The sequence below is a fragment of the Haematobia irritans genome, chromosome 4, assembly GCF_050003625.1.
Source record: "Haematobia irritans isolate KBUSLIRL chromosome 4, ASM5000362v1, whole genome shotgun sequence".
Taxonomy (NCBI): Eukaryota; Metazoa; Arthropoda; class Insecta; order Diptera; family Muscidae; genus Haematobia; species Haematobia irritans.
The window spans coordinates 224,650,317-224,667,672 of NC_134400.1; the positions used below are offsets into that span (position 1 = coordinate 224,650,317).

General features: G+C 31.9%; 1 protein-coding gene and 1 long non-coding RNA gene across 2 annotated transcripts in view; one reads left to right on the top strand and one right to left on the bottom strand.

Moving 5' to 3' along the window:
• The window catches only part of LOC142236853 (uncharacterized), a 59,349-nt gene that overhangs the window by 26,686 nt on the left and 15,307 nt on the right, over positions 1 to 17,356 (top strand). The gene's annotated exons all lie outside the window — the stretch shown is intronic.
• LOC142237261 (uncharacterized) lies at positions 4,337 to 5,023 on the bottom strand. Its single transcript, XR_012722412.1, has 3 exons — positions 4,795 to 5,023; positions 4,614 to 4,709; positions 4,337 to 4,538 (listed from the first exon to the last, which is right to left on the bottom strand). It is a non-coding gene; the product is annotated as an uncharacterized LOC142237261 (long non-coding RNA).

The window sequence follows — 17,356 nt, forward strand, 5'->3', positions numbered from 1 at the left end:
CCTTATATAGTCGGAAATCGATATTTCGATGTGTTACAAACGGAATGACAAACTTATTATACCCCCGTCACCATTCTATGGTGGTGGGTATAAAAATTCAAAGAGTGAAATCAAATATCAACAATTTGCCCGCTTGTGGGAATTTTGTTCCGATTTTGGTTCAAAACCAATTCTCTGACAACCATAAGTCTTCCGATTTTAATTTCTTGAGAAATTATAAGAGCCATTCACTCTTGCCTAAAATATTTTGGATATCATGGCGCCGGGCGAGAATCGAACCCGTCACCTCCAACCTGTCATGATAACGAACTTCCACCGTATTGCTGAACGTGGCCTTCTTTAAAATTTATATGACTTCTCTATTATATTGCTGTCCCGGTGATGATAGCAATTATCAACTTAGTATTACAAGACGTCTGAGTGTCTAGCAAAGTATAATCCATTAGAAACAGTTGCGTCGGTAATTTTATATACAATACTAATAAGTTTTTATTAAATACTGCTCCTTCCCTTTCTGTACACGTTAACTTTTTTTGTTGCTTGGTGGTCGTTAAATTACCTAAAAATTTTGATATCTCATTTATGTTATCAGCCGCTGTTGTTGGTGGAGGGAGCTGGGATTTCCCTATTGAAAGGGGCCACCCAATATACGCATATCAACAATTCACGCCCACTCTATTCTGCAAAAAAAAAAAAAAAAAAACAAACCGATCATTACGAAAAGCGCGTGCTTGCTTACGAATTTCGCTAGAGGTCATATGAGGAGGAATGGCCTGAAATTTATTCGATGCTGATTAAGTTTGATTATTGTCTTGTGTGTACATTATATTTGCACGAAATCTTATCGTTTAATTCACACTATTCATTATATATTGTTATAATATCCAAATAACTTACCAATTTCCGATAAATAAGTTCATATCTGTAGATATGGGGCGGTAGTAAGGTTTTATTCACGGGAATTCACCAGAAATAAGTTCATGACTTCCCGAGAATTTTGTGTTGGGTTATTTTGACTTATGGCGTTTTTGATTGTAATAAGGAGTGCAACATTTTCGATATTGTTTGCAAAATATAAACAGCTGCGCTATAGCTGTTGAGTTTAAGATTCCTGACAGCATTATGAATTAGCAACATTTATACGATAACACTAAGGAAAATTAGGGAAGAAGTTTTTTATGTTTGGGGAAAAATATTATTTTCGACCAAAATGTTTGTACTATACATACTTTGCATTAATTTATTTCAACATACATATCCTTCTTTGAAAATATTTGTATAGAAATTTGAATATGTCAAATAATATTTTTTCCTGTTTGGAGGATTCTTGTTCTGATTTCTAATTTGTCAACTAGTTTTTAGTTTTTGTCTATATTAAAAAGTTTTTACAAAATTGAATATCTTTGTATGTTCCACTTAAAAAGGCAAATGTAAGGGAATTTACATTCAAGAATGTTCCATGTTGCACGTCCAAACTGCGTTCATATAGCGCCTTAGATCCTAGAGCTTCCATTTCCATTTAAATGTCTAAAATTGATACCATATCAAAGGAAGTTGATCGATTTTATATGAGGAATATGAGGGATTTTAAGAAGAAATTATGTTTGGCGAGAAAACAACATTTTTGCGACAAAATGATCCATGCTCTTGCAACTTGTTTGAGGTGATCATATTCCTTCTCTACTTGCTACATTCTTGAAGTCATGTTTCTTAATCTATCAACAATTTTTATCTGAAACTTTCGTATTTTTCACGAATACATTTTGTTCTGAAATTGTTGAGATTTCTCAATATTTTCTAGTTAAAGGTCGGTATGCACCTCTTGTAAAATTTTCGGTAGCAAAAATTTATTTAAGTCAACAACAAAAAACGACTTGTAAATATAGGGTAGAGAAACACAATGCACACAAATTTTAAACTAGCTAAAAATTCCCTTAGCTTAAAACTTTTACACACACAATGATTGTAATAAATTAACTCTTTGACGATGAATGGGACATATATGTCCCATTTCGTATTTCCGCTATAAAATCTACATTTATCAACCAATTTGCAAAAAGTTAAATTCCATCGACGCAGAACTCATATGGCAATGAAATTATGTAATAATTTTGAAACATTTGTGCGTACTTTTTGTGTGGCAAAGTGACTAACTTGAAAAATCCGGAATTTGTATACCCTTCACCACTACTGTGGTACAGGGTATAATAAGTTTGTGCATTTGTATGTAACGCCAAGAAGGAACGCCGATCGTCTTAGAATTGAATTCTGAGTCGATTTAGCGATGTCCGTCTGTCTGTCTGTCTGTCTGTCTGTCTGTCTGTCTGTCTGTCTGTCTGTCTGTCTGTCTGTCTGTCCGTCCGTTGGTGTATTTTTGTGTGCAAAGTACAGCTCGCAGTTTTAGTCCGATTGTCCTAAAATTTGGTATAGGGTCCTGTTTCGGCTCAAAGACAATCCCTATTGATTTTGGAAAAAATCGGTTCAGATTTAGATATAGCTGACATATATATGTTTCACCGATATGGTCATAATTTGCGTCTATATCAACCGATCTTCCTCAAATTCCGTACATCCGAATATTTTATGAGTCTCGAAAAACTTACAAAATTTCAGCCAAATCGGTTCAGATTTAGATATAGCTCCCATATATAGCTTTCGCCCGATTTATACTCATTTGCCCACAGAGGCCAATTTTTTGCTCCGATTTAGTTGAAATTTTGCACAGGGAGAAGAATTAGCATTGTAGCTATGAAATCGGTTCAGATTTAGATATATCTCCCATATATAGCTTTCGCCCGATTTACACTCATATGACCATAGAGGCCAATTTTTAACTCCGATTTAGATATAGCTCCCATATATATCTTTCGTCCGATTTGGATTTATAAGGCCTCAAAAGCCAGAGTTTTGCCCTGAGTTGCTTGAAATTTTGCACAAGGAGTATGTTTTATAGTATCGTTAATTGTGCAAAATTTAGTTGAAGTCGGTTCAGATTTATATCATTCGCCCGATTTGGACTAATATGCTCACAGAGGCAAAAGTGCTACTCTGATTTACGTGAAATTTTGCAGAGGGAGTATAATTGAACTTGAAACTTTGCACAGGCAGTAGAATTAAGGTTCTGCATATGCGTGTTTATCTTGGTTGAAATAGGTTCAGATTTTAATATAGTTCCCGTATATATCTTTCGCCCGATTTTCCGTCATATGACCACAGAGGTCAAAGTTGTTATCCGATTTACGTGAAATTTTGCACAGGGAGTAGATTCAACATAGTATCTTTGCATGTGAAATTTGATTGCAATAGGTTCATATTTCGATATAGATTCTATATATATGTTTTTCCTATTTAGGCAAAACTGTCCGAAATACCTACATTTTCCTTATCAAATCGCCACTGCCAAGTCGAAAACTTATCAAAATGACTCAAATTTTCCTATTACTCTATTACACATTTATCGACCGATAAATCATAAATACACTTTTGCGAAGTTGCCTCAAAATTGGTTCACATTTAAATGTTTCCTATATTTATACCCTTCACCACTACTGTGGTACAGGGTATAATAAGTTTGTGCATTTGTATGTAGCGTACAGCTCGCAGTTTTAATCTGATTGTCCTAAAATTTGGTATATCAGCCATATCGGTTCAGATTTAGATATGGCTCCCATATATATCTTCCGTCCGATTTGCACTCATATGACCAGGGGGGCCAAAGTTATACTCCCATTTACGTGAAATTTCGCATAGATCGCAGAATTATTATTCTAACTATACATGTCAAATTTAGTCAAAATCGGTTCAGATTATACATATCTCCCATATATACGTACACCAGAGTTGGGGAAATATGGTACACCGAAAAAAAAGTTTACTATTTTTTATGAAAAATGAACTAACCCATAGTAAGAATGACCGTGATTTGGCGCCAAAGATTTTTTTCGTCTAGATAAGTTCATGATTTTCTTATATATTAGTTCATGTATTGCATCGTATTTTAGTTCATTATTACTGCACTGTGGGAAGAATGCACTTACACTCATTCAAAATATTCCTGCTATCCGGAAAAATGAACAATTTTTTGGGAAACATGTATTAAGAAATTGGTTTGAAATAAACTGTTTGTCAGTATAATTTTCAAAAAAGTAGAGAAATTGAGGAATTAAAGGTACAACAAGCCTGTATACAACTAAGAAATAAAAAATAAGTAAATTTTCTATAACCACCAGCATTTTATTTCAAAAAATTATTATAATATTACAAAAAACTATGATATAATATGTAAAGGATTTTATTATTATATATAAAGGAAATATTTTTATTCGTACTTTGGATGCAGTTACTTGTCGGTAGTTAGTAATTGCTTCTTCAAAAGAGTAATATTCTATGTTATTAGGACTAAACTAATTAATTTAAATTTCCATGTTTTCTATCCATATGAAAGATATATGTGGCATAAGTTGCTATATTCATTGAGTTGTTGTCCAATTTCATCGACTTTGGCTAACTTTTGTTGGGCGGATTTGTCTTATAAGCATCTGAAATTGCAAAGTTATACAAAATATAAGAAACATATTATCAAATTCTATCGTACATATTGATTTTTAACTTACGGTTTTCAAGAGTATTTCCTAGAGCCAGTAAGGATGTCAGCTTAGCATTAAACAGTAAGAATATTCCAAAAAATTGCCATTACAAGGCCTGACTACCTGCAAGTGAAAATAATTATTTTTAATAAATTGAAATTTTGGTTTTATTAAAAACGGACAAAATACCGTTTATGGAAAAACTTACCACATTGAAAAATCCATCCAGTATGTATATTATTGGAATCATATCCATGGACTAATGGGACGTTTTTGAAATTATTCTCAGAATATTTGAAATAAAAAATATTATAAAATTAGACATAATTTCCACTTGTCAGTATAGCATTTAGTATTTAAGGTGGATATTAAGTTCGAGTTTAGCGGCTAAAATCGCAATTTTCATGATAAGTTTTCTTTAATAATCCACTATAAAAAATAATCTTTATAATAAACTTGGTTTGGGCTATTCTCCATCAAGTTATATTTAAATTTGTATCGAAGACGAATAATTGTATACTTTTCTTAGTGATTTATTTTTAATTTTAGCGGCTAAACTCGAACTTAGTACTCATCTGTAGGAATTGCTGTAACATAAAAAATATTGATTCACAATAAATGGTTGCATCTCCAATCTGTGATCCAGATGTAAAATAAATATAGATCATCCTATTACCACTCATGTTGTATATTTTTTATGTAAATCAATTAAAAATCCGCACTAATTTTAAACTATTAACAGAAATATACAGTTCCATAATCTGTTATTTGTTTTTTTATCAATAAAAAGCGTTTTTGATTTCTCTAACATCACATCATTCACTTCTCAGTTTCTAAAATGTTTCGAAATAAATGTATTTTCATTAATAACCACCAAAACCGCACGTACAATTTTTGAAAATTAAAACCACGTGTGCACTTTATAAATGCATCAATAGAACTGAATACAGCAATAAAACTGAAAGACACAAATAGTCATAAAGGATACATACCTGCCGTAAAGAAAAACAACTCCACACACACACACACGATCCCTTTCTGATCTCGCTATTGCAAGAAAACAACTCTCACCACAAAAGATACCAACAACACACAAGGAACATTCCATTGTCTCTAGAATCAAAACAACCAACAACAGCATAAATGACGCAATAACAAACACAAACAATCATACGAGATATACACAAAATGTCCCAAAAAATCCCTCACATGATGCAATGATTTCATTACTCTTTTCTCACTTCATTTTCCAGTAGCACGTTTATTGATTAGTTGGAATTCTATCTATAAGTTAAAGTAAAATATATACCAAATTTATGAAGAATCTATAAAAAATGATATACACCCGTCAAGGATTATACACGCAAAAAAATAATTCTTTCCTCCCAAACGAAATTTTAGACAAACAAAGTTCGTTTCTCATTTGCTTTTCGCTGTAAGGAAGTGTATTTGGAAAAAAAGTATATACTTTTTGTGATAAACGTTTATTCTTTTCCAGGATGTGTTTTTACATTTCATAAAGACTAACTAAAAAAAAAATTTCTGGTTAATTGCATTTTCCCTCACATCTTTCTCACTTCCACGAAGATTTTTAGTTCTTAGCACCTTTTTCTGTAATACAAACAATGTAGAAGAAACTATACGATTTTATAAATTTTTTTACCTTTCGCCTGGACGGAGAATCGAACCGCGGACCATGCACTTTGTAAGCCAACACACTAACCACTGAGCTATGTACCTGTTATGGTCATCAATAGATAAATATCCATATAAGTTATATTTATATAGCATAGCTTGCGGCGCCCACGAACCGAATAAACAAAGTTTATTTAACAGAAACAAACATTTAGTTTGGCACCGTGGAGCAGTGGTTGCTACGTCTGACTCTCATGCTAAGGGTCGTGGGTTCGATCCCTGCTTCGACCAAAGTTTTTTTTTTTTTTTTTTACATACATTCTACATATGTTCGGAAGATTCCGAAAAAAATGTTCAACATTACATTGTACTATATTAAATTTTGAACTGTAAAATGTGTTTTATTAAAGACCAAAAGTCAGAAAAGAACAGTGTTTGATATAAACGAAATGGACTCTGTTGTTGTTTCAAAAATAACTTTTTTTATTGAACAAATAAAAACTTTGTAACAAACGAATTTTTTTGGTGATAAAAGTTTAAAATTTTCGAAGCAATTCAAAAAACTCTAACAAAAGAAAAACGTTTTCGGTACACGTTTTCCAAACGTTTTTTTTCTTTGCGTGTATTAACTACGTTTTATTCTACTTTATCTAAAATTTTCAATGTGAGGAAAAACACTCCAACTTATAATAAAAAGGGAAATAATCTGTAGTAGCCATCATACGAATCGGTAATGTCGTTAAGTTAATTTTTACAACAAAAATTTTTTTCCATACAAAATTTTTTCTTAGTAAATTGTCCACATTTCGTAGTAAGATTTTTATATTGCCCATGTATTTTTATAATAGAATCAACGATGCATTAACTACTGTGTTGGAAATTTATTTAAGGAAAAATCCTTCCCATTTCGTAGTTAGTGAACTAAAAAACATTTACTGAATTTTTATAAGTTTTCCTTTAGCTAAGTTAATTTTCGTTGTGGTTACGAAAAAAGAACTATATTACAGTAAATTTGTTGAACTATGTGGAAGTTAAAATGGTCCTTAAATTTACAAGACACTTTTTTTTCTGTGTATACTGTTACACATTTAGACCCATTTTCAATGGAAGTTTCCTCCAATTAACTGGATAGCGTTAGCCGATTTAAATTTTAATTCTAGAGATTTTGTAGAAGTAAAAAAATTGTCTCCTTTATATAGCTTCCAGCAAATGTGAAGTAGTTGAGATGGTAACACAAATTTTGGCCTACATAGGGGTGAAGGGTATAATATAATCGGCCCCGCCCGACTTTAGACTTTACTTACTTGTTTTCATTAAATTAATTTTCCTCTATTTCAAGTATTGCTTGCCCGAAGTGGCTGTATTTTTAGTATATACGTATCAATTCCTCCTCTGACTATAACCGTTAAATGAGTTAACTCTTTTTGTAATACAGGAACGACACTGATAGGCCATATATGTTCCATTCGTCCTCAAAGGTAAAAAAGGGGTGGAAATTATGCGTTATTTTTTAAATTAATTTATCATTACGAATTTTACAATGTAAACATAGCTTATATAGGTCAATAATTGCGACCTGAATCCTGCGAACAACAAATACATAGACGGACGGACACCAAGGGCTAGATCGACTCAGGGGGTGATTCTGAGTCGATCGGTATATATTTTATGGGGTCTAAAATCAATATTTCTGGTAGGCACATTTTTTTATTATACCCTAACCACTATGTGGTTTAGGGTATAACAATTTCTCAGCAAATGTTTACCTTTGAGGACGAATGGGACATAAATGTCCCATGAAATTTTTTATAGAAGGATATTTTTTTTTTACATTTTGGCTTTACTTAGTAAATATGTATATTTTGAATATGAATCCTCAAGAAAAACTTACTTTTATCGAGCGGTTAATTCTTCGTCGTCAAAGGGTTACATACTTCCTGCCATGAGTTGTCAACATCTCTCTAAAATATGCTTTTTACAACCCTGTTATAAACAAAAATTTTCATTAGAGGTGCGTACCGGCTTACGTATTAAGTTGACATTATCGCGTTAAAATAGCAATTATTTTCACGATTACTTTTAATAATTCATTTCAAAGAATATGAACTTCTTCAATTGATAACTTCCAGCTTTTACAGATTTATTTTTGATTTTAGCGGCTAAACACGAATTTACTACCCATCTTTATTATTAAAAAGTTCTTTTTAGGAAAAGGTTTCGTACATCTTTGGAAATTTTTAATTGTTGAATAATTTTCAATTTAGCTTATTCATAACATTCCAACAATCAGAGAATTAGTGTAAGCACAAAATGTAATACTGTTATTAGAGACATTTTTATGTCGAAACATCTTCGCATCCACAAAAAAAAAAAAATCTGATTCAATCAAGAAATTAATTGATCTAATTAATTTGTTAATTGAAATGTCTTCAATCACAGAAATGATAGATTCAATTAACAAATTAATTGATACTATTAATTTTTGTGATTGATTTTTGTTTCAATTAAAAACTCAATTTAAATTTTAATTTGAAATATTTTGGTGATATTTTTTTTGCAGAAATTGTAACGCATAATCTTAAAATATTTATAAGTTGAATCGGAGCAGAGTTTGGAGATGATCCAGTTGAATAAACGCAACCTAGTTTGAAAAAAAAAAAATACAATAAAATGTGTACAGTAAAAAGATCTGTGCATATAAAACACATAAAGTCATTTTAACTAAAATTATTTAGAGGACCTGGTTGCTAATATCCTCTGCGACCATTAAATAGCTTAATAAACATTAAATGATTTCTGCGATCATGACCCAATTTTTTTTCTGCGAATAACTCTCATTCTCGTTGTATTTCCTCGTCAATGATAAAAGAAAATCTCTATCGAAGCACCCGTTCTAAATATATAAAAAATTTTGTAGTAAAGATAAAGTTTAGATTCGTTCTATTCTATGGATTATAGATAATTATGGGGCTTGATTGACTGAATTGGTCAAGATTATTCCGCTGGCCAATATTGCTATGTCTTGCAAACGACATATGGCTATAAAAAATTCGATTCTAAGTAAAAAATATTGTGATTTCATTTATTTTAAATCAATCAATTCTGAATGTGTTGTTGGTATTGTGTTAAATTATGTGGTGAAATATGATTCGTTTGAATGGTTTTGACGTTTGTTTGATTTGTTGATTTGATCGATTTGAATCGCTGTTTTTGGCATGACAAAGCCATGTGTCATCCACCTTTATCATTTTAACTGATGGTTGAGGTAGTATTTCCAATTGATTTATCATGTACTATGCGATCCCGTGATGCAGTTTTTATCAACATTATGGTAAACATTGTATTTGGTATGACTTATGCCTGTCAAAAATGTAATGATACGCTATTTCAAGTGTATTTGGTAATAGACATATGGCCTATGGTCGCTGGAAGGTTTATACACTCAAAAAGCGTTGAAGCCACCAGCACGCAGAGAAGAAACATTATTGTCACTATCATTTTAGAAGAGCAAAATAATATGATAGGAGCTATTTTTATGGCGACCATATAACATTTTCACCTGCGACCATGTTGTCTTAGTGAGCAGTTCGGAAACTTCTTAGCCTATCACAAAAAGCGCGGTATAAACAGAAAAAAGTTAAGTGTTTTGGAAACTTCCATCTCTGTTATGAACCCATGTAAAAGTTTGTTCCGATCTGGCAACTCTTTCATATAGAAACATGTGTTCAAAAAAGACGCCTCCGCAATTTTTTTACAATGGAAAAATTAGAAATGCGTGCTGTCATTAAATATTTACATAAAAAAGGTTTATCGGGGCAAGAAATTCATAATGATATGGTGAATGTGTTAGGTGAAAGTGCTCCTTCATATGCAACAGTAAAAATTGGGTTGCTGAATTTAAACGTGGTCGTACAAGCATTGAAGATGAACCACGTAGTGGACGTCCAAAACCAGCAACAACAGAAAAAAATTGTAGCCAAAGTACATGATAGAGTATTAAATGATCGACGAATAAAAGTGCGTGAACTTGCTAATATCATGGGCATCTCAAATGATCGAGTCCATTTAATTTTGCATGAAGAACTACAAATGAAAAAGCTTTCTGCAAGATGGGTGCCGCATTTGTTAACAGTCGATAAAAACGCATAAGCTTGTGTGCATCGTTCTAAGCGAAATAAAATGGATTTTAAGCGTCGTTTCACAACTGTTGATGAGGCATGGATCCACCACTATACTCCAGAGACAAAAGAACAATCCAAACAATGGACTGGAGCTGGAGGAAGTGCCCCAAAGAAGGCAAAAACAATTCAATCGGCTGGTAAGGTTATGGCAACGGTTTTTTTTTGGGACTTCAAAGGTATTTTATTGATTGACTATCTGCATTCAAAGTACTATTGCAACCTTTTGGATCAATTAAATGTACAAATTCGAGAAAAACGTCCTGGCTTACAACACAAAAAAATAATTTTTCATCAAGACAACGCACCAGCGCACAAGAGTGTTTTAACAATGGCTAAAATCAACGAATTAAAGTACGAGTTGCTTGACCACCCACCTTATTCTCCTGATTTAGCTCCCAGTGACTTTTACTTGTTCCCAAATCTAAAAAAATTCCTTGCTGGCAAGCGTTTTACCTCAAATGAAGATGCAATTACAGTTGTAAACCACTATTCTGAAGACCTTGAGGAAAACTATTTTAATCAAGGGATAGAATTGCTAGAAAAGCGTTGGACTAAGTGTATTGAAGTTTCAGAAGATTATATTGAAAAATAAAAATATTTTTGAAAAACTAACTATTCTCTTTCATTGATAGGCTAAGAAGTTTCCGAACCGCCCTCGTAGTTCTAGAAAAATAAAATTGTCCTCATCTAAAATGTTATTATATTGATAAAAATGAATTTTGTTTGAATGAAAAGACAATGGTCGCGATCTAAAATTTTATGGTATTCGTCAAAAATGTTTTTCTTCCAGTTAAAAGAATTATGAAAAAACTTTTTTCGTCTTCGAAAAAAGGACGCCACTTGAGAAAAGAAAACACAAAATTAACTTTATTTATTTTAATTTTTTATAAACTAATTCCTTGTGTATTTGTATTTGTAATGTCGTGCAAGCAAACATCACATATTTTTACACACTCTATTTTAGTGAAATTTCAACAATAAGTAATCATTCCATATTTATGTCGTGCAAACCAAACACAATATACTTTAGAAGATGGGAAATTGGCTGCTGAGAACATCAAACGATTGACGGCGCTAGGTCTCTACTTGTCGTTAACGCGTTTGATTCGACACATTAAAATGCAAATAAAAAGAAATTAAGAGTTGGAAACATCTTGGAACAAACGTGAAAATATATTTATTGCTCAAAATTTACCATTGTTCAATTTAAAAAATGCAAATAAAAGAAATTACATATATGTATGGGCCTAGTGCCGTCAATGCAACATTTAGTATGACGCAAGTCAATTTCCCATCTTCTAAAGTGTATTACCTTTGGGGAAAACGCAAATAAATGATGAAATATAATTCAAAACAAAAAACAACAGGTACATTTTTTTGGTATCATAAAACCTTGATATTTTATGGCGATCGTAAAACAATAAAGTATCGAGAAATTCAATCATCTTACCGGTAATCAAATGATAAAAAGGATTAAAGGTTAACAAGAAACAGAGTTATACACAGAAAAAAGTTGACCCAAATATTTCCAATCAAAATTTTAATTGAATTTTCAAAAATATTCGTTGAAAAATTTAAACGATTCAACAAATTTTTTAATTGGATCCATTAATGTTTTAATTGATTCATATCATCAACATTACCTATTCTTACACTATCAAAAAATATCTCCCATGTCTCGACCAGCCAAAAACACATAGCTTTGCTCATAGATGGATTAACATGCCCATTAACGGCCACTCAACTTTCAATATCACCCAACACTCCACTTGCTTGCGTAGATATATTCCGAATTATTGGCAATTCGCAAATAAATGAAGAATGTATGTCGTCAGCATATAGGAAGGGTATGCAATAGTGATGATCATCGTAGCTAATAATATGACAGTTTCTCATTTGGGTAAAATTCAAAATTTAATGTAATCATAGTTAGAATAATTGCTCATAAATATTTGAGAAAGCACCATTGATTTTATACAGATAAAGCCCCAAAATTTAAGCAAATTGTTCTCACACTAAAGTATCCTAACTTTATTATATTTCTAAAATTAAAACTGTCAGCCATAATACGGCTTTATTTTTTCAGGCATTTAATACCGGTGTATGTCTCCAAAAATAAATGAAAATAAAGTAAACAAATTCCAAAGTATTTTGAATAAACAACTCGTGATTGTCATGACACCAATGCACACCATCCACCCTCTCGGCTTGTCTCATTATCACCTAAACGCAATGCTTCTCTATCTAGGATTTTCATTTAAATTAAAATGGTCGTCATTCCAAAGTTATTATCGTCTTCAATTTCGAATGCGGGGATTTTTGTTTTCCTTATATGTGCTTGAAAAATATCAGGAGAAAATACTTATTCTTTATTTTTCGAGTACAGATAGGATTTTAGTGTTATATACAAGGTGATCCAATCATATTACACAATGACAAATATGTAGGGAAAAGAAACAGTTTTAAGCAAATTCACTATTTATTTTTGACTTTTAAAGATAAGAAAAACCTTTTAATGCATATATTAATTCTTTATCTCATGTTTATCGATGAGGTGTGACATCACTGTTGAGAGATATTCCATAAAAGTGTTTTAAATTAAAATCCATATCGATTTTTGGCGCATTAAATCTTTAAAGTATTACAGCATATAAATACATATCGACAATACATGCAAGCAAAAATAATTGTATCGACTCGTACGATTTTTTGGAAATACTTTGCCCGAAAAAAAACGTTGTTTGCAGAATTTTTGTGATAAACGTTATGAATTTTACAGAATGTAAAGTCAATTTAATAGAATATATATATTTTTTTTATTTTGTGGCAAATTGTACCCTCCACCATGAATTGCGTAGAAACTTTTACTAAAGATGGTCATCCACAGTTAAATTACTTGGGTTGCGCCGATGGCAAGGCATCTTAAAACTTCTTAACATCATCTTCTAAATTGTAATGCGGGATATATAGTAGTCAAAAGAAAGGTCGATTAAATACGTATATATTCAGTTCTTGACCGGTATATATAGGGAAGAAATAATTACGAACCTATAAGAACTTTTGTGCGGTAATTATAGAGCCAGAATTGAAATATCGGGGTCGCTTTATATGTGGGCTCCGGAGGTCAAATCTGGGGATCGATTTATATGGGGGCTACACATAAAAAAAAAATTTGGATTTCAATCACGAAAATCGCGGATTCAATCATTTTTTTAATTGAAATGTCTTTAATCACGAAAATGATAGTATCAATCACCCATTTTGATTGAAAACCAACACGATTTTTAATTAAAAATTTAATTGACTTTTGTCACGGAATCAATTAATTGTGTGATTGAATCAATTAAAAACATGATTGATTTTTAACATAAAATTCAATCACAGTTTTAATCGAATCAATTAAAATTTTAATTAATTTCGCGACAAAAATCAATCAACTCTTTGATTCATTCAATTAAATAATTAATTGAAATTGGCTATAAATTTCGACCCCAAAATCGTATTTATTTTTTTTTTTTCTTTTGAAATAAAAGAAAATATGTGTTTCTTATAAAACATATTTAATATTTTATTATTTTTTGAATTATGCAATAGACAGATAAATTTGGTTCTTGTCATTTCTGTTTTGTTCTAACATAACTTACAAATACAACTACTATCAAAACAACTATAGGGTGAAAAAATAAATTATATAAATCATTATCTTCCTTATAATAATAACCATGTTAGCATGTTCCTTCTAATATGTAGATGCGCCTAGATTTCCAATAAATCAGCAGCCTGTAAGCTAAATTAGTTTTTCTGAAAGTAAACAGAATAATTCGATTTTCATTTTGTTCAATTAAAAGTTAATTTTGTTAAACATTACCTGCATAGAATATCAAGTTCAATTCTTAGTTCCAGGTTGCAGATTTATAATCTTCTTTTGCAGTTGAAGTCTTTTAGCATAAAAAGGTGTATTAAGGAGCTCGGTAATTTAATTTTAGTAACAATTCCTTTCCAAAATTTCCACACATTAAAATCGTCTATTAAAATTTGAACCAATCAATGACAAAACTAATGGGAAAGCAATGTAATATTTGGTATTATATTGATGATACTTTGCAAAAGAAAAAAATATAAATGGAAAATACATATTTTTATTATTTTCGGATATTTTTCATATTTTTAAATCCAAAAGAAAGAACTTTTTTACCATTACATAATTCAGCTCATTAGTTTATATACCAGATAAACTGCTTTCTACTTTGGTTCAAACTGAAAAAGGCAGGTAAAACAAAAATGCAATTTAATGCCAACGCTACTTCAATACGGTACCCACTTTTTTATTGCAAACATATTATTATATATTTGATAAAATGATGGAGTTGATGGGATTGATTGGTCAATTTCACGAAATAAAATTGGTCACTAAAAGAAATGAATAAAAAATATATTATTTTAGTCCGTTTAATGTAAACAGGCTTCAATGAAAAACGGTATTCACATTTCACAATTTCTTACCTTCAATAAACGTAGATTGTTTTCCATTTTTACAATGCCACAAAACACAAACACAGGTAATTTCAAATGCGTTCTGTCATATATTTTTTCAAACCTTTACCACGTGGCCGTTTGTTGTTGCACACTTTATTTATTTCAACCCTTTGCTATGATTTGTTGTTGCGTTCAAAATATTTATGCACACATTTTGAATGCAGCAGACAGAATGTCGCCAATCATGTTTTTCAATTTACGCGAAAAACAAAAACCCAACCGTTCGTTACGAGTTACTTCCACAGACTGATCTCTCCATCATACATTGTTGAATAAAAACCCATTCTCTTGTTCTCTTTTCGCTCTTTCCATTACTCAAAATTATTCAGTTTCAATCACAAAGGTGATTGGATCAATCACATGTGTAATTGGAAACGGAAAAAATTTCAATCACGTTTGTAATTGAAAATTATTTCCGAATTGATTAAGAAATTTATTGAATCAATTAATATTTTAATTGCAAACGTAACAAATATCAATCATTTTTTTAATTGGTTTTTATTCGGATTTGATTAAATAATTAATTGAATCAATTAACATATTAATTGAATCCGTTTCCGAATTCAATTAAGTGTTTAATTTAAAAAATGTTGGTGATAATTTTTTGTGTGTACATATAATTATAGACCGATATGGATCAATTCCTGCATGGTTGTTAAAGACCATATACTAACACCATGTACCAAATTTCAACCGAATCGGATGAATTTTGCTCATCCATGAGGCTCCGGAGATCAAATCTGGGGATCGGTTTATATGGGGACTATATACAATTATGGACCGATGTGGACCAATTTTTGCATGGGTGTTAGAGACCATATACTAACGCCATGTACCAAATTTCAAAACCGGATCAGATGAATTTTGCTCCTCCAAGAGGCTCTGCTAGCGAAATCTGAGCGTCGATTTATAGCCCCCATACGTAAAAGTGGTCCGATATGGCCCATTTGCAATACCATCCGACCTACATCAATAACAACTACTTGTGCCAAGTTTCAAGTCGATAGCTTGTTTCGTTCGGAAGTTAGCGTGATTTCAACAGACGGACGGACGGACATACTTAGATCGACTCAGAATTTCACTACGACCCAGAATATATATAATTTATGGGTTCTTAGAGCAATATTTCGATGTGTTACAAACGGAATGACAAAGTTAATATACCCCCCATCCTATGGTGGAGGGTATAAAAACAAAATAAAAGAACAACGTTTGCGATACCCAAACTGGCACTGATAATTATTATTGATTAATAAGTGCGCGAACGAATCAACAGATTTTAGTAAACTAAGCCACAATATTTTTTGCCTTTGTGGCAAAACATTGATTGTTTTTTTTTTTTTTTTAATAGTAACAGTACTATTACAAAAACTATGTCTATATCGATTTATCAGATACATTTCTGTTATAGTTTCGCCACAGAGCCAAAATCATCGCTTAAGGAAGCTTTGAAACTCTCGGAAATGTCACCAGCATAACTGAGAAAAGAAAGTTTTGTCAGTGTTCGTCCTTCACCGTTAGTATACAAACAACTGCATTGGCCTATCGTTACTCAATAATTAGTTTCGTGTTTACACGTGAAACTAATCAGTTACATCCCAATAAACGCAAGCATTGCAGAAATGCTTACATTCAATACGCTTTCAAAATTTTTTTGATTTTAGAATTCAACTTGAGAAATTGTTGAGAAAATCGCATTCTCCACAAAAAACAGACATTACCCTCAACAGTAGAGTTCAACACGTTAGCAACAATTTATCAACATACACCGAAAAAAAGTGAACAATTTTATAGGAAGAATGAACTACCACGCACGAAAATTGGACTAAATTTTACTCCACATTTTGAGATTTCCACAAAGCGTTGTTAAAACCAGGAAATTTTAATGCCCAGTTGTACTTTTTAACTGCAGTTCACGAAATTGCATCATCTCATAGAAGAAACAATTAACTAAAAGTAAAAAAGAAAATCATTGGCACCAAATCATGACCATTTTAACCATACACTAGTTCATTCTTCTTCTTACTATTTTTGGGAATCGTACGAAAATTTTCATTTGTTTTAGTTCATATTGAACTTATGTGGACGGTCATTGAACTTTATACTCACGGAGCCACCGTGGTGCAATGGTTAGCATGCCCGCCTTGCATACACAAGGTCGTGGGTTCGATTCCTGCTACGACCGAACACCAACAAGTTTTTCAGCGGTGGATTATCCCACCTCAGTAATGCTGGTGACATTTCTGAGGGTTTCAAAGCTTCTCTAAGTGGTTTCACTGGAATGTGGAACGCCGTTCGGACTCGGCTATAAAAAGGAGGTCCCTTGTCATTGAGCTTAACATGGAATCGGGCAGCACTCAGTGATAAGAAAGAAGTTCACCACTGTGGTATCACAATGGACTGAATAGTCTAAGTGAG